Raw genomic sequence first — 17,817 nt, 5'->3', positions numbered from 1 at the left:
GTTTAAAGTGGCGTGATGAGCCTTGCGGGCGCACCACCCTGTACGTAATATAAGCATCTAAGTTGTTGCAGTCGACAAGTAAGGAGTACAGCAAGTCAAGTTTAAGTTTTTGAAAACTCAATTTTTGGCCGCTTTTGCTGCCTTTTGTAGTTGACCTAGGACCTTAAGATTTGGCACGAACAGAGGTCTGGCAGCCACATTACACAAGAAGAAGCGAGAAGAGGTAATGTGTAGAAAAAACCGCAGAAAATCGTGTTTAATACATTTGTTTTCGAAATGGCGTAACTGCAAATCGTGACAATGGACGCATTTCTCTCGGAAAGGTTTACATTTATCTTCTGGCAGTTAAAGTGGCGTGATGAGCCTTGCGGGCGCACCCCTCTGTACGTAATATAAGCATCTATGTTGTTGCAGTCGACAAGCAAGGAGAACAGCAAGTCAAGTTTTAGTTTTCGACAACTCAATTTTTGACCGCTTTTGCTGCCTTGTAGTTGACCTAGGACCTTAAGATTTGGCATGAACCGAGCTCTGGCAGCCACATTACACAAGAAAAGACGAGAAGTGGTAATGTGTAGAAAAAAACGCAGAAAATCTTACGTTTAATACATTTGTTTTCGAAATGACGTAACTGCAAATCGTCACAATGGACGCATTTCTCTCGGAAACGTTTACATTTATCTTCTGGCAGTTAAAGTGGCGTGATGAGCCTTGCGGGCGCACCACTCTGTACGTAATATAAGCATCTTAGTTGTTGCTGTCGACAAGTAAGGAGCACAGCAGGTCAGGTTTTAATTATTGAAAACTCAATTTTTGGCCGCTTTTGCTGCCTTGTAGTTGACCTAGGACCTTACGATTTGGCACGAACCGAGTTCTGGCAGCCACATTACACAAGAAAAAGCGAGAACTGGTAATGTGTAGAAAAAACCGCGGAAAATCTTACGTTTAATACATTTGTTTTCGAAATGACGTAACTGCAAATCGTGACAATGGAAGCATTTCTCTCGGAAACGTTTACATTTATCTTCTGGCAGTTAAAGTGGCGTGATGAGCCTTGCGGGCGCACCCCTCTGTACGTAATATAAGCATCTAAGTTGTTGCAGTCGACAAGCAAGGAGTACAGCAAGTCAAGTTTTAGTTCTTGAAAACTCAATTTTTGACCGCTTTTGCTGCCTTGTAGTTGACCTAGGACCTTAAGATTTGGCACGAACCGAGCTCTGGCAGCCGCATTACACAAGAAAAGGCGAGAAGTGGTAATGTGTAGAAAAACCCGCAGAAAATCTTACGTTTACTACATTTGTTTTCGAAACGACGTAACTGCAAATCGTCACAATGGACGCATTTCTCTTGGAAACGTTTACATTTATCTTCTGGCAGTTAAAGTGGCGTGATGAGCCTTGCGGGCGCACCACTCTGTACGTAATATAAGCATCTAAGTTGTTGCAGTCGACAAGCAAGGAGTACAGCAAGTCAAGTTTTAGTTTTTGAAAACTCAATTTTTGACCGCTTTTGCTGCCTTGTAGTTGATCTAGGACCTTAAGATTTGGCACGAACCGAGCTCTGGCAGCCACATTACACAAGAAAAGGCGAGAAGTGGTAATGTGTAGAAAAAACCGTAGAAAATCTTACGATTAATACATTTGTTTTCGAAATGACGTAACTGCAAATCGTCACAATGGACGCATTTCTCTCGGAAACGTTTACATTTATCTTCTGGCAGTTAAAGTGGCGTGATGAGCCTTGCGGGCGCACCACTCTGTACGTAATATAAGCATCTAAGTTGTTGCAGTCGACAAGTAAGGAGCACAGCAAATCTAGTTTTGGTTTTTGAAAACTCAATTTTTCGCCACTTTTGCTGCCTTGTAGTTGACCTAGGACCTTAAGGTTTGGCACGAACCGAGTTCTGGCAGCCACATTACGCAAGAAGGAGGGAGAAGAGGCAATGTGTAGAAAAAACCGCAGAAAATCTTACGTTTAATACATTTGTTTTCGAAATGACGTAACTGCAAATCGTCACAATGGACGCATTTCTCTCGGAAACGTTTACATTTATCTTCTGGCAGTTAAAGTGGCGTGATGAGCCTTGCGGGCGCACCACTCTGTACGTAATATAAGCATCTAAGTTGTTGCAGTCGACAAGCAAGGAGTACAGCAAGTCAAGTTTTAGTTTTTGAAAACTCAATTTTTGACCGCTTTTGCTGCCTTGTAGTTGATCTAGGACCTTAAGATTTGGCCCGAACAGAGGTCTGGCAGCCACATTACACAAGAAAAAGCGAAAAGTGGTAATGTGTAGAAAAAACCGCAGAAAATCTTACGATTAATACGTTTTCGAAAAGACGTAACTGCAAATCGTCACAATGGACGCATTTCTCTCGGAAACGTTTACATTCATCTTCTGGCAGTTAAAGTGGCGTGATGAGCCTTGCGGGCGCACCACTCTGTACGTAATATAAGCATCTAAGTTGTTGCAGTCGACAAGTAAGGAGCACAGCAAATCTAGTTTTGGTTTTTGAAAACTCAATTTTTCGCCACTTTTGCTGCCTTGTAGTTGGCCTAGGACCTTAAGGTTTGGCACGAACCGAGTTCTGCAAGCCACATTACACAAGAAGAAGGGAGAAGAGGTAATGTGTAGAAAAAACCGCAGAAAATCTTACGTTTAATACATTTGTTTTCGAAATGACGTAACTGCAAATCGTCACAATGGACGCATTTCTCTCGGAAACGTTTACATTTATCTTCTGGCAGTTAAAGTGGCGTGATGAGCCTTGCGGGCGCACCACTCTGTACGTAATATAAGCATCTAAGTTGTTGCAGTCGACAAGCAAGGAGTAGAGCAAGTCAAGTATTAGTTTTTGAAAACTCAATATTTGACCGCTTTTGCTGCCTTGTAGTTGACCTAGGACCTTAAGATTTGGGACGAACCGAGCTCTGGCAGCCACATTACACAAGAAAAGGCGAAAAGTGGTAATGTGTAGAAAACACCGCAGAAAATCTTACGTTTAATACATTTGTTTTCGAAATGACGTAACTGCAAATCGTCACAATGGACGCATTTCTCTCGGAAACGTTTACATTTATCTTCTGGCAGTTAAAGTGGCGTGATGAGCCTTGCGGGCGCACCACTCTGTACGTAATATAAGCATCTAAGTTGTTGCAGTTGACAAGCAAGTAGTACAGCAAGTCAAGTTTTAGTTTTTGAAAACTCAATTTTTGACCGCTTTTGCTGCCTTGTAGTTGATCTAGGACCTTAATATTTGGCACGAACCGAGCTCTGGCAGCCACATTACACAAGAAAAGGCGAGAAGTGGTAATGTGTAGAAAAAACCGCAGAAAATCTTACGTTTAATACATTTGTTTTCGAAATGACGTAACTGGAAATCGTCACAATGGACGCATTTCTCTCGGAAACGTTTACATTTATCTTCTGGCAGTTAAAGTGGCGTGATGAGCCTTGCGGGCGCACCACTCTGTACGTAATATAAGCATCTAAGTTGTTGCAGTCGACAAGTAAGGAGCACAGCAAATCTAGTTTTGGTTTTTGAAAACTCAATTTTTCGCCACTTTTGCTGCCTTGTAGTTGGCCTAGAACCTTAAGGTTTGGCACGAACCGAGTTCTGGCAGCCACATTACACAAGAAGAAGGGAGAAGAGGTAATGTGTAGAAAAAACCGCAGAAAATCTTACGTTTAATACATTTGTTTTCGAAATGACGTAACTGCAAATCGTCACAATGGACGCATTTCTCTCGGAAACGTTTACATTTATCTTCTGGCAGTTAAAGTGGCGTGATGAGCCTTGCGGGCGCACCACTCTGTACGTAATATAAGCATCTAAGTTGTTGCAGTTGACAAGCAAGTAGTACAGCAAGTCAAGTTTTAGTTTTTGAAAACTCAATTTTTGACCGCTTTTACTGCCTTGTAGTTGATCTAGGACCTTAATATTTGGCACGAACCGAGCTCTGGCAGCCACATTACACAAGAAAAGGCGAGAAGTGGTAATGTGTAGAAAAAACCGCAGAAAATCTTACGATTAATACATTTGTTTTCGAAATGACGTAACTGGAAATCGTCACAATGGACGCATTTCTCTCGGAAACGTTTACATTTATCTTCTGGCAGTTAAAGTGGCGTGATGAGCCTTGCGGGCGCACCACTCTGTACGTAATATAAGCATCTAAGTTGTTGCAGTCGACAAGTAAGGAGCACAGCAAATCTAGTTTTGGTTTTTGAAAACTCAATTTTTGGCCGCTTTTGCTGCCTTGTAGTTGACCTAGGACCTTAAGGTTTGGCACGAACCGAGTTCTGGCGGCCACATTACACAAGAAGAAGGGAGAAGAGGTAATGTGTAGAAAAAACCGCAGAAAATCTTACGTTTAATACATTTGTTTTCGAAATGACGTAACTGCAAATCGTCACAATGGACGCATTTCTCTCGGAAACGTTTACATTTATCTTCTGGCGGTTAAAGTGGCGTGATGAGCCTTGCGGGCGCACACTCTGTACGTAATATAAGCATCTAAGTTGTTGCAGTCGACAAGCAAGGAGTACAGCAAGTCAAGTTTTAGTTTTTGAAAACTCAATTTTTGACCGCTTTTGCTGCCTTGTAGTTGACCTAGGACCTTAAGATTTGGCACGAACCGAGCTCTGGCAGCCACATTACACAAGAAAAGGCGAGAAGTGGTAATGTGTAGAAAAAACCGCAGAAAATCTTACGTTTAATACATTTGTTTTCGAAATGACGTAACTGCAAATCGTCACAATGGACGCATTTCTCTCGGAAACGTTTACATTTATCTTCTGGCAGTTAAAGTGGCGTGATGAGCCTTGCGGGCGCACCACCCTGTACGTAATATAAGCATCTAAGTTGTTGCAGTCGACAAGTAAGCAGTACAGCAAGTCAAGTTTTAGTTTTTGAAAACTCAATTTTTGGCCGCTTTTGCTGCCTTGTAGTTGACCGTGGACCTTAAGGTTTGGCACGAACCGAGTTCTGGTAGCCACATTACACAAGAAAAGGCGAGAAGTGGTAATGTGTAGAAAAAACCGCAGAAAATCTTACGTTTAATACATTTGTTTTCGAAATGACGTAACTGCAAATCGTCACAATGGACGCATTTCTCTCGGAAACGTTTACATTTATCTTCTGGCAGTTAAAGTGGCGTGATGAGCCTTGCGGGCGCACCACTCTGTACGTAATATAAGCATCTAAGTTGTTGCAGTCGACAAGTAAGGAGCACAGCAAATCTAGTTTTGGTTTTTGAAAACTCAATTTTTCGCCACTTTTGCTGCCTTGTAGTTGGCCTAGAACCTTAAGGTTTGGCACGAACCGAGTTCTGGCAGCCACATTACACAAGAAGAAGGGAGAAGAGGTAATGTGTAGAAAAAACCGCAGAAAATCTTACGTTTAATACATTTGTTTTCGAAATGACGTAACTGCAAATCGTCACAATGGACGCATTTCTCTCGGAAACGTTTACATTTATCTTCTGGCAGTTAAAGTGGCGTGATGAGCCTTGCGGGCGCACCACTCTGTACGTAATATAAGCATCTAAGTTGTTGCAGTCGACAAGCAAGGAGTAGAGCAAGTCAAGTTTTAGTTTTTGAAAACTCAATTTTTGACCGCTTTTCCTGCCTTGTAGTTGACCTAGGACCTTAAGATTTGGGACGAACCGAGCTCTGGCAGCCACATTACACAAGAAAAGGCGAAAAGTGGTAATGTGTAGAAAACACCGCAGAAAATCTTACGTTTAATACATTTGTTTTCGAAATGACGTAACTGCAAATCGTCACAATGGACGCATTTCTCTCGGAAACGTTTACATTTATCTTCTGGCAGTTAAAGTGGCGTGATGAGCCTTGCGGGCGCACCACTCTGTACGTAATATAAGCATCTAAGTTGTTGCAGTCGACAAGCAAGGAGTACAGCAAGTCAAGTTTTAGTTTTTGAAAACTCAATTTTTGACCGCTTTTACTGCCTTGTAGTTGATCTAGGACCTTAATATTTGGCACGAACCGAGCTCTGGCAGCCACATTACACAAGAAAAGGCGAGAAGTGGTAATGTGTAGAAAAAACCGCAGAAAATCTTACGATTAATACATTTGTTTTCGAAATGACGTAACTGGAAATCGTCACAATGGACGCATTTCTCTCGGAAACGTTTACATTTATCTTCTGGCGTTTAAAGTGGCGTGATGAGCCTTGCGGGCGCACCACTCTGTACGTAATATAAGCATCTAAGTTGTTGCAGTCGACAAGTAAGGAGCACAGCAAATCTAGTTTTGGTTTTTGAAAACTCAATTTTTGGCCGCTTTTGCTGCCTTGTAGTTGACCTAGGACCTTAAGGTTTGGCACGAACCGAGTTCTGGCGGCCACATTACACAAGAAGAAGGGAGAAGAGGTAATGTGTAGAAAAAACCTCAGAAAATCTTACGTTTAATACATTTGTTTTCGAAATGACGTAACTGCAAATCGTCACAATGGACGCATTTCTCTCGGAAACGTTTACATTTATCTTCTGGCGGTTAAAGTGGCGTGATGAGCCTTGCGGGCGCACACTCTGTACGTAATATAAGCATCTAAGTTGTTGCAGTCGACAAGCAAGGAGTACAGCAAGTCAAGTTTTAGTTTTTGAAAACTCAATTTTTGACCGCTTTTGCTGCCTTGTAGTTGACCTAGGACCTTAAGATTTGGCACGAACCGAGCTCTGGCAGCCACATTACACAAGAAAAGGCGAGAAGTGGTAATGTGTAGAAAAAACCGCAGAAAATCTTACGTTTAATACATTTGTTTTCGAAATGACGTAACTGCAAATCGTCACAATGGACGCATTTGTCTCGGAAACGTTTACATTTATCTTCTGGCAGTTAAAGTGGCGTGATGAGCCTTGCGGGCGCACCACTCTGTACGTAATATAAGCATCTAAGTTGTTGCAGTCGACAAGCAAGGAGTACAGCAAGTCAAGTTTTAGTTTTTGAAAACTCAATTTTTGACCGCTTTTGCTGCCTTGTAGTTGACCTAGGACCTTAAGATTTGGCACGAACAGAGGTCTGGCAGCCACATTACACAAGAAGAAGCGAGAAGAGGTAATGTGTAGAAAAAACCGCAGAAAATCTTACGTTTAATACATTTGTTTTCGAAATGACGTAACAGCAAATCGTCACAATGGACGCATTTCTCTCGGAAACGTTTACATTTATCTTCTGGCGGTTAAAGTGGCGTGATGAGCCTTGCGGGCGCACCACTCTGTACGTAATATAAGCATCTAAGTTGTTGCAGTCGACAAGCAAGGAGTACAGCAAGTCAAGTTTTAGTTTTTGAAAACTCAATTTTTGACCGCTTTTGCTGCCTTGTAGTTGACCTAGGACCTTAAGATTTGGCACGAACCGAGCTCTGGCAGCCACATTACACAAGAAAAGGCGAGAAGTGGTAATGTGTAGAAACAACCGCAGAAAATCTTACGTTTAACACATTTGTTTTCGAAATGACGTAACTGCAAATCGTCACAATGGACGCATTTCTCTCGGAAACGTTTACATTTATCTTCTGGCGGTTAAAGTGGCGTGATGAGCCTTGCGGGCTCACCACTCTGTACGTAATATAAGCATCTAAGTTGTTGCAGTCGACAAGCAAGGAGTACAGCAAGTCAAGTTTTAGTTTTTGAAAACTCAATTTTTGACCGCTTTTGCTGCCTTGTAGTTGACCTAGGACCTTAAGATTTGGCACGAACAGAGGTCTGGCAGCCACATTACACAAGAAGAAGCGAGAAGAGGTAATGTGTAGAAAAAACCGCAGAAAATCTTACGTTTAATACATTTGTTTCCGAAATGACGTAACTGCAAATCGTCACAATGGACGCATTTCTCTCGGAAACGTTTACATTTATCTTCTGGCAGTTAAAGTGGCGTGATGAGCCTTGCGGGCGCACCACTCTGTACGTAATATAAGCATCTAAGTTATTGCAGTCGACAAGCAAGGAGTACAGCAAGTCAAGTTTTAGTTTTTGAAAACTCAATTTTTGACCGCTTTTGCTGCCTTTAAGTTGATCTAGGACCTTAAGATTTGGCCCGAACATAGGTCTGGCAGCCACATTACACAAGGAAAAGCGAAAAGTGGTAATGTGTAGAAAATACCGCAGAAAATCTTACGTTTAATACATTTGTTTTCGAAATGACGTAACTGCAAATCGTCACAATGGACGCATTTCTCTCGGAAACGTTTACATTTATCTTCTGGCGGTTAAAGTGGCGTGATGAGCCTTGCGGGCTCACCACTCTGTACGTAATATAAGCATCTAAGTTGTTGCAGTCGACAAGTAAGGAGTACAGCAAGTCAAGTTTTAGTTTTTGAAAAATCAATTTTTGGCCGTTTTGCTGCCTTTTGTAGTTGACCTAGGACCTTACGATTTGGCACGAACAGAGGTCTGGCAGCCACATTACACAAGAAGAAGCGAGAAGAGGTAATGTGTAGAAAAAACCGCAGAAAATCTTACGTTTAATACATTTGTTTTCGAAATGACGTAACTGCAAATCGTCACAATGGACGCATTTCTCTCGGAAACGTTTACATTTATCTTCTGGCAGTTAAAGTGGCGTGAAGAGCCTTGCGGGCGCACCACTCTGTACGTAATATAAGCATCTAAGTTGTTGCAGTCGACAAGTAAGGAGCACAGCTGGTCAAGTTTTAGTTTTTGAAAATACAAATTTGAGCCGCTTTTGCTGCCTTGTAGTTGACCTAGGACCTTACGATTTGGCACGAACCAAGCTCTGGCAGCCACATTACACAAGAAAAAGCGAGAAGTGGTAATGTGTAGAAAAAACCGCAGAAAATCTTACGATTAATACATTTGTTTTCGAAATGACGTAACTGCAAATCGTCACAATGGACGCATTTCTCTCGGAAACGTTTACATTTATCTTCTGGCAGTTAAAGTGACGTGATGAGCCTTGCGGGCGCACCACTCTGTACGTAATATAAGCATCTTAGTTGTTGCTGTCGACAAGTAAGGAGCACATCAGGTCAGGTTTTAATTTTTGAAAACTCAATTTTTGGCCGCTTTTGCTGCCTTGTAGTTGACCTAGGACCTTACGATTTGGCATGAACCGAGTTCTGGCAGCCACATTACACAAGAAAAAGCGAGAATTGGTAATGTGTAGAAAAAACCGCAGAAAATCTTACGTTTAATACATTTGTTTTCGAAATGACGTAACTGCAAATCGTCACAATGGACGCATTTCTCTCGGAAACGTTTACATTTATCTTCTGGCAGTTAAAGTGGCGTGATGAGCCTTGCGGGCGCACCACTCTGTACGTAATATAAGCATCTAAGTTGTTGCAGTCGACAAGCAAGGAGTACAGCAAGTCAAGTTTTAGTTTTTGAAAACTCAATTTTTGACCGCTTTTGCTGCCTTGTAGTTGACCTAGGACCTTAAGATTTGGCACGAACAGAGGTCTGGCAGCCACATTACACAAGAAGAAGCGAGAAGAGGTAATGTGTAGAAAAAACCGCAGAAAATCTTACGTTTAATACATTTGTTTTCGAAATGACGTAACTGCAAATCGTCACAATGGACGCATTTCTCTCGGAAACGTTTACATTTATCTTCTGGCGGTTAAAGTGGCGTGATGAGCCTTGCGGGCGCACCACTCTGTACGTAATATAAGCATCTAAGTTGTTGCAGTCGACAAGCAAGGAGTACAGCAAGTCAAGTTTTAGTTTTTGAAAACTCAATTTTTGACCGCTTTTGCTGCCTTGTAGTTGACCTAGGACCTTAAGATTTGGCACGAACCGAGCTCTGGCAGCCACATTACACAAGAAAAGGCGAGAAGTGGTAATGTGTAGAAACAACCGCAGAAAATCTTACGTTTAATACATTTGTTTTCGAAATGACGTAACTGCAAATCGTCACAATGGACGCATTTCTCTCGGAAACGTTTACATTTATCTTCTGGCGGTTAAAGTGGCGTGATGAGCCTTGCGGGCTCACCACTCTGTACGTAATATAAGCATCTAAGTTGTTGCAGTCGACAAGCAAGGAGTACAGCAAGTCAAGTTTTAGTTTTTGAAAACTCAATTTTTGACCGCTTTTGCTGCCTAGTAGTTGACCTAGGACCTTAAGATTTGGCACGAACAGAGGTCTGGCAGCCACATTACACAAGAAGAAGCGAGAAGAGGTAATGTGTAGAAAAAACCGCAGAAAATCTTACGTTTAATACATTTGTTTTCGAAATGACGTAACTGCAAATCGTCACAATGGACGCATTTCTCTCGGAAACGTTTACATTTATCTTCTGGCAGTTAAAGTGGCGTGATGAGCCTTGCGGGCTCACCACTCTGTACGTAATATAAGCATCTAAGTTGTTGCAGTCGACAAGCAAGGAGCACAGCAAGTCAAGTTTTAGTTTTTGAAAACTCAATTTTTGACCGCTTTTGCTGCCTTTAAGTTGATCTAGGACGTTAAGATTTGGCCCGAACATAGGTCTGGCAGCCACATTACACAAGGAAAAGCGAAAAGTGGTAATGTGTAGAAAATACCGCAGAAAATCTTACGTTTAATACATTTGTTTTCGAAATGACGTAACTGCAAATCGTCACAATGGACGCATTTCTCTCGGAAACGTTTACATTTATCTTCTGGCGGTTAAAGTGGCGTGATGAGCCTTGCGGGCTCACCACTCTGTACTTAATATAAGCATCTAAGTTGTTGCAGTCGACAAGTAAGGAGTACAGCAAGTCAAGTTTTAGTTTTTGAAAAATCGATTTTTGGCCGTTTTGCTGCCTTTTGTAGTTGACCTAGGACCTTACGATTTGGCACGAACAGAGGTCTGGCAGCCACATTACACAAGAAGAAGCGAGAAGAGGTAATGTGTAGAAAAAACCTCAGAAAATCTTACGTTTAATACATTTGTTTTCGAAATGACGTAACTGCAAATCGTCACAATGGACGCATTTCTCTCGGAAACGTTTACATTTATCTTCTGGCGGTTAAAGTGGCGTAATGAGCCTTGCGGACGCACACTCTGTACGTAATATAAGCATCTAAGTTGTTGCAGTCGACGAGCAAGGAGTACAGCAAGTCAAGTTTTAGTTTTTGAAAACTCAATTTTTGACCGCTTTTGCTGCCTTGTAGTTGACCTAGGACCTTAAGATTTGGCACGAACCGAGCTCTGGCAGCCACATTACACAAGAAAAGGCGAGAAGTGGTAATGTGTAGAAAAAACCGCAGAAAATCTTACGTTTAATACATTTGTTTTCGAAATGACGTAACTGCAAATCGTCACAATGGACGCATTTGTCTCGGAAACGTTTACATTTATCTTCTGGCAGTTAAAGTGGCGTGATGAGCCTTGCGGGCGCACCACTCTGTACGTAATATAAGCATCTAAGTTGTTGCAGTCGACAAGCAAGGAGTACAGCAAGTCAAGTTTTAGTTTTTGAAAACTCAATTTTTGACCGCTTTTGCTGCCTTGTAGTTGACCTAGGACCTTAAGATTTGGCACGAACAGAGGTCTGGCAGCCACATTACACAAGAAGAAGCGAGAAGAGGTAATGTGTAGAAAAAACCGCAGAAAATCTTACGTTTAATACATTTGTTTTCGAAATGACGTAATTGCAAATCGTCACAATGGACGCATTTCTCTCGGAAACGTTTACATTTATCTTCTGGCGGTTAAAGTGGCGTGATGAGCCTTGCGGGCGCACCACTCTGTACGTAATATAAGCATCTAAGTTGTTGCAGTCGACAAGTAAGGAGCACAGCAAATCTAGTTTTGGTTTTTGAAAACTCAATTTTTGGCCGCTTTTGCTGCCTTGTAGTTGACCTAGGACCTTAAGGTTTGGCACGAACCGAGTTCTGGCGGCCACATTACACAAGAAGAAGGGAGAAGAGGTAATGTGTAGAAAAAACCTCAGAAAATCTTACGTTTAATACATTTGTTTTCGAAATGACGTAACTGCAAATCGTCACAATGGACGCATTTCTCTCGGAAACGTTTACATTTATCTTCTGGCGGTTAAAGTGGCGTGATGAGCCTTGCGGGCGCACACTCTGTACGTAATATAAGCATCTAAGTTGTTGCAGTCGACAAGCAAGGAGTACAGCAAGTCAAGTTTTAGTTTTTGAAAACTCAATTTTTGACCGCTTTTGCTGCCTTGTAGTTGACCTAGGACCTTAAGATTTGGCACGAACCGAGCTCTGGCAGCCACATTACACAAGAAAAGGCGAGAAGTGGTAATGTGTAGAAAAAACCGCAGAAAATCTTACGTTTAATACATTTGTTTTCGAAATGACGTAACTGCAAATCGTCACAATGGACGCATTTGTCTCGGAAACGTTTACATTTATCTTCTGGCAGTTAAAGTGGCGTGATGAGCCTTGCGGGCGCACCACTCTGTACGTAATATAAGCATCTAAGTTGTTGCAGTCGACAAGCAAGGAGTACAGCAAGTCAAGTTTTAGTTTTTGAAAACTCAATTTTTGACCGCTTTTGCTGCCTTGTAGTTGACCTAGGACCTTAAGATTTGGCACGAACAGAGGTCTGGCAGCCACATTACACAAGAAGAAGCGAGAAGAGGTAATGTGTAGAAAAAACCGCAGAAAATCTTACGTTTAATACATTTGTTTTCGAAATGACGTAACTGCAAATCGTCACAATGGACGCATTTCTCTCGGAAACGTTTACATTTATCTTCTGGCGGTTAAAGTGGCGTGATGAGCCTTGCGGGCGCACCACTCTGTACGTAATATAAGCATCTAAGTTGTTGCAGTCGACAAGCAAGGAGTACAGCAAGTCAAGTTTTAGTTTTTGAAAACTTAATTTTTGACCGCTTTTGCTGCCTTGTAGTTGACCTAGGACCTTAAGATTTGGCACGAACCGAGCTCTGGCAGCCACATTACACAAGAAAAGGCGAGAAGTGGTAATGTGTAGAAACAACCGCAGAAAATCTTACGTTTAATACATTTGTTTTCGAAATGACGTAACTGCAAATCGTCACAATGGACGCATTTCTCTCGGAAACGTTTACATTTATCTTCTGGCGGTTAAAGTGGCGTGATGAGCCTTGCGGGCTCACCACTCTGTACGTAATATAAGCATCTAAGTTGTTGCAGTCGACAAGCAAGGAGTACAGCAAGTCAAGTTTTAGTTTTTGAAAACTCAATTTTTGACCGCTTTTGCTGCCTTGTAGTTGACCTAGGACCTTAGGATTTGGCACGAACAGAGGTCTGGCAGCCACATTACACAAGAAGAAGCGAGAAGAGGTAATGTGTAGAAAAAACCGCAGAAAATCTTACGTTTAATACATTTGTTTTCGAAATGACGTAACTGCAAATCGTCACAATGGACGCATTTCTCTCGGAAACGTTTACATTTATCTTCTGGCAGTTAAAGTGGCGTGATGAGCCTTGCGGGCGCACCACTCTGTACGTAATATAAGCATCTAAGTTATTGCAGTCGACAAGCAAGGAGTACAGCAAGTCAAGTTTTAGTTTTTGAAAACTCAATTTTTGACCGCTTTTGCTGCCTTTAAGTTGATCTAGGACCTTAAGATTTGGCCCGAACATAGGTCTGGCAGCCACATTACACAAGGAAAAGCGAAAAGTGGTAATGTGTAGAAAATACCGCAGAAAATCTTACGTTTAATACATTTGTTTTCGAAATGACGTAACTGCAAATCGTCACAATGGACGCATTTCTCTCGGAAACGTTTACATTTATCTTCTGGCGGTTAAAGTGGCGTGATGAGCCTTGCGGGCTCACCACTCTGTACGTAATATAAGCATCTAAGTTGTTGCAGTCGACAAGTAAGGAGTACAGCAAGTCAAGTTTTAGTTTTTGAAAAATCAATTTTTGGCCGTTTTGCTGCCTTTTGTAGTTGACCTAGGACCTTACGATTTGGCACGAACAGAGGTCTGGCAGCCACATTACACAAGAAGAAGCGAGAAGAGGTAATGTGTAGAAAAAACCGCAGAAAATCTTACGTTTAATACATTTGTTTTCGAAATGACGTAACTGCAAATCGTCACAATGGACGCATTTCTCTCGGAAACGTTTACATTTATCTTCTGGCAGTTAAAGTGACGTGATGAGCCTTGCGGGCGCACCACTCTGTACGTAATATAAGCATCTAAGTTGTTGCAGTCGACAAGTAAGGAGCACAGCTGGTCAAGTTTTAGTTTTTGAAAATACAAATTTGAGCCGCTTTTGCTGCCTTGTAGTTGACCTAGGACCTTACGATTTGGCACGAACCAAGCTCTGGCAGCCACATTACACAAGAAAAAGCGAGAAGTGGTAATGTGTAGAAAAAACCGCAGAAAATCTTACGATTAATACATTTGTTTTCGAAATGACGTAACTGCAAATCGTCACAATGGACGCATTTCTCTCGGAAACGTTTACATTTATCTTCTGGCAGTTAAAGTGACGTGATGAGCCTTGCGGGCGCACCACTCTGTACGTAATATAAGCATCTTAGTTGTTGCTGTCGACAAGTAAGGAGCACATCAGGTCAGGTTTTAATTTTTGAAAACTCAATTTTTGGCCGCTTTTGCTGCCTTGTAGTTGACCTAGGACCTTACGATTTGGCATGAACCGAGTTCTGGCAGCCACATTACACAAGAAAAAGCGAGAATTGGTAATGTGTAGAAAAAACCGCAGAAAATCTTACGTTTAATACATTTGTTTTCGAAATGACGTAACTGCAAATCGTCACAATGGACGCATTTCTCTCGGAAACGTTTACATTTATCTTCTGGCAGTTAAAGTGGCGTGATGAGCCTTGCGGGCGCACCACTCTGTACGTAATATAAGCATCTAAGTTGTTGCAGTCGACAAGCAAGGAGTACAGCAAGTCAAGTTTTAGTTTTTGAAAACTCAATTTTTGACCGCTTTTGCTGCCTTGTAGTTGACCTAGGACCTTAAGATTTGGCACGAACAGAGGTCTGGCAGCCACATTACACAAGAAGAAGCGAGAAGAGGTAATGTGTAGAAAAAACCGCAGAAAATATTACGTTTAATACATTTGTTTTCGAAATGACGTAACTGCAAATCGTCACAATGGACGCATTTCTCTCGGAAACGTTTACATTTATCTTCTGGCGGTTAAAGTGGCGTGATGAGCCTTGCGGGAGCACCACTCTGTACGTAATATAAGCATCTAAGTTGTTGCAGTCGACAAGCAAGGAGTACAGCAAGTCAAGTTTTAGTTTTTGAAAACTCAATTTTTGACCGCTTTTGCTGCCTTGTAGTTGACCTAGGACCTTAAGATTTGGCACGAACCGAGCTCTGGCAGCCACATTACACAAGAAAAGGCGAGAAGTGGTAATGTGTAGAAACAACCGCAGAAAATCTTACGTTTAATACATTTGTTTTCGAAATGACGTAACTGCAAATCGTCACAATGGACGCATTTCTCTCGGAAACGTTTACATTTATCTTCTGGCGGTTAAAGTGGCGTGATGAGCCTTGCGGGCGCACCACTCTGTACGTAATATAAGCATCTAAGTTATTGCAGTCGACAAGCAAGGAGTACAGCAAGTCAAGTTTTAGTTTTTGAAAACTCAATTTTTGACCGCTTTTGCTGCCTTTAAGTTGATCTAGGACTTTAAGATTTGGCCCGAACATAGGTCTGGCAGCCACATTACACAAGGAAAAGCGAAAAGTGGTAATGTGTAGAAAATACCGCAGAAAATCTTACGTTTAATACATTTGTTTTCGAAATGACGTAACTGCAAATCGTCACAATGGACGCATTTCTCTCGGAAACGTTTACATTTATCTTCTGGCGGTTAAAGTGGCGTGATGAGCCTTGCGGGCGCACCACTCTGTACGTAATATAAGCATCTAAGTTGTTGCAGTCGACAAGCAAGGAGTACAGCAAGTCAAGTTTTAGTTTTTGAAAACTCAATTTTTGACCGCTTTTGCTGCCTAGTAGTTGACCTAGGACCTTAAGATTTGGCACGAACAGAGGTCTGGCAGCCACATTACACAAGAAGAAGCGAGAAGAGGTAATGTGTAGAAAAAACCGCAGAAAATCTTACGTTTAATACATTTGTTTTCGAAATGACGTAACTGCAAATCGTCACAATGGACGCATTTCTCTCGGAAACGTTTACATTTATCTTCTGGCAGTTAAAGTGGCGTGATGAGCCTTGCGGGCGCACCACTCTGTACGTAATATAAGCATCTAAGTTGTTGCAGTCGACAAGCAAGGAGTACAGCAAGTCAAGTTTTAGTTTTTGAAAACTCAATTTTTGACCGCTTTTGCTGCCTAGTAGTTGACCTAGGACCTTAAGATTTGGCACGAACAGAGGTCTGGCAGCCACATTACACAAGAAGAAGCGAGAAGAGGTAATGTGTAGAAAAAACCGCAGAAAATCTTACGTTTAATACATTTGTTTTCGAAATGACGTAACTGCAAATCGTCACAATGGACGCATTTCTCTCGGAAACGTTTACATTTATCTTCTGGCGGTTAAAGTGGCGTGATGAGCCTTGCGGGCGCACCACTCTGTACGTAATATAAGCATCTAAGTTGTTGCAGTCGACAAGCAAGGAGTACAGCAAGTCAAGTTTTAGTTTTTGAAAACTCAATTTTTGACCGCTTTTGCTGCCTAGTAGTTGACCTAGGACCTTAAGATTTGGCACGAACAGAGGTCTGGCAGCCACATTACACAAGAAGAAGCGAGAAGAGGTAATGTGTAGAAAAAACCGCAGAAAATCTTACGTTTAATACATTTGTTTTCGAAATGACGTAACTGCAAATCGTCACAATGGACGCATTTCTCTCGGAAACGTTTACATTTATCTTCTGGCAGTTAAAGTGGCGTGATGAGCCTTGCGGGCGCACCACTCTGTACGTAATATAAGCATCTAAGTTGTTGCAGTCGACAAGCAAGGAGTACAGCAAGTCAAGTTTTAGTTTTTGAAAACTCAATTTTTGACCGCTTTTGCTGCCTAGTAGTTGACCTAGGACCTTAAGATTTGGCACGAACAGAGGTCTGGCAGCCACATTACACAAGAAGAAGCGAGAAGAGGTAATGTGTAGAAAAAACCGCAGAAAATCTTACGTTTAATACATTTGTTTTCGAAATGACGTAACTGCAAATCGTCACAATGGACGCATTTCTCTCGGAAACGTTTACATTTATCTTCTGGCGGTTAAAGTGGCGTGATGAGCCTTGCGGGCGCACCACTCTGTACGTAATATAAGCATCTAAGTTGTTGCAGTCGACAAGCAAGGAGTACAGCAAGTCAAGTTTTAGTTTTTGAAAACTCAATTTTTGACCGCTTTTGCTGCCTAGTAGTTGACCTAGGACCTTAAGATTTGGCACGAACAGAGGTCTGGCAGCCACATTACACAAGAAGAAGCGAGAAGAGGTAATGTGTAGAAAAAACCGCAGAAAATCTTACGTTTAATACATTTGTTTTCGAAATGACGTAACTGCAAATCGTCACAATGGACGCATTTCTCTCGGAAACGTTTACATTTATCTTCTGGCAGTTAAAGTGGCGTGATGAGCCTTGCGGGCGCACCACTCTGTACGTAATATAAGCATCTAAGTTATTGCAGTCGACAAGCAAGGAGTACAGCAAGTCAAGTTTTAGTTTTTGAAAACTCAATTTTTGACCGCTTTTGCTGCCTTTAAGTTGATCTAGGACTTTAAGATTTGGCCCGAACATAGGTCTGGCAGCCACATTACACAAGGAAAAGCGAAAAGTGGTAATGTGTAGAAAATACCGCAGAAAATCTTACGTTTAATACATTTGTTTTCGAAATGACGTAACTGCAAATCGTCACAATGGACGCATTTCTCTCGGAAACGTTTAC

This window comes from Schistocerca piceifrons, unplaced genomic scaffold (assembly GCF_021461385.2).
Source record: "Schistocerca piceifrons isolate TAMUIC-IGC-003096 unplaced genomic scaffold, iqSchPice1.1 HiC_scaffold_1872, whole genome shotgun sequence".
Taxonomy (NCBI): domain Eukaryota; kingdom Metazoa; phylum Arthropoda; class Insecta; order Orthoptera; family Acrididae; genus Schistocerca; species Schistocerca piceifrons.
Note: the sequence above shows the minus strand (reverse complement) of the source record.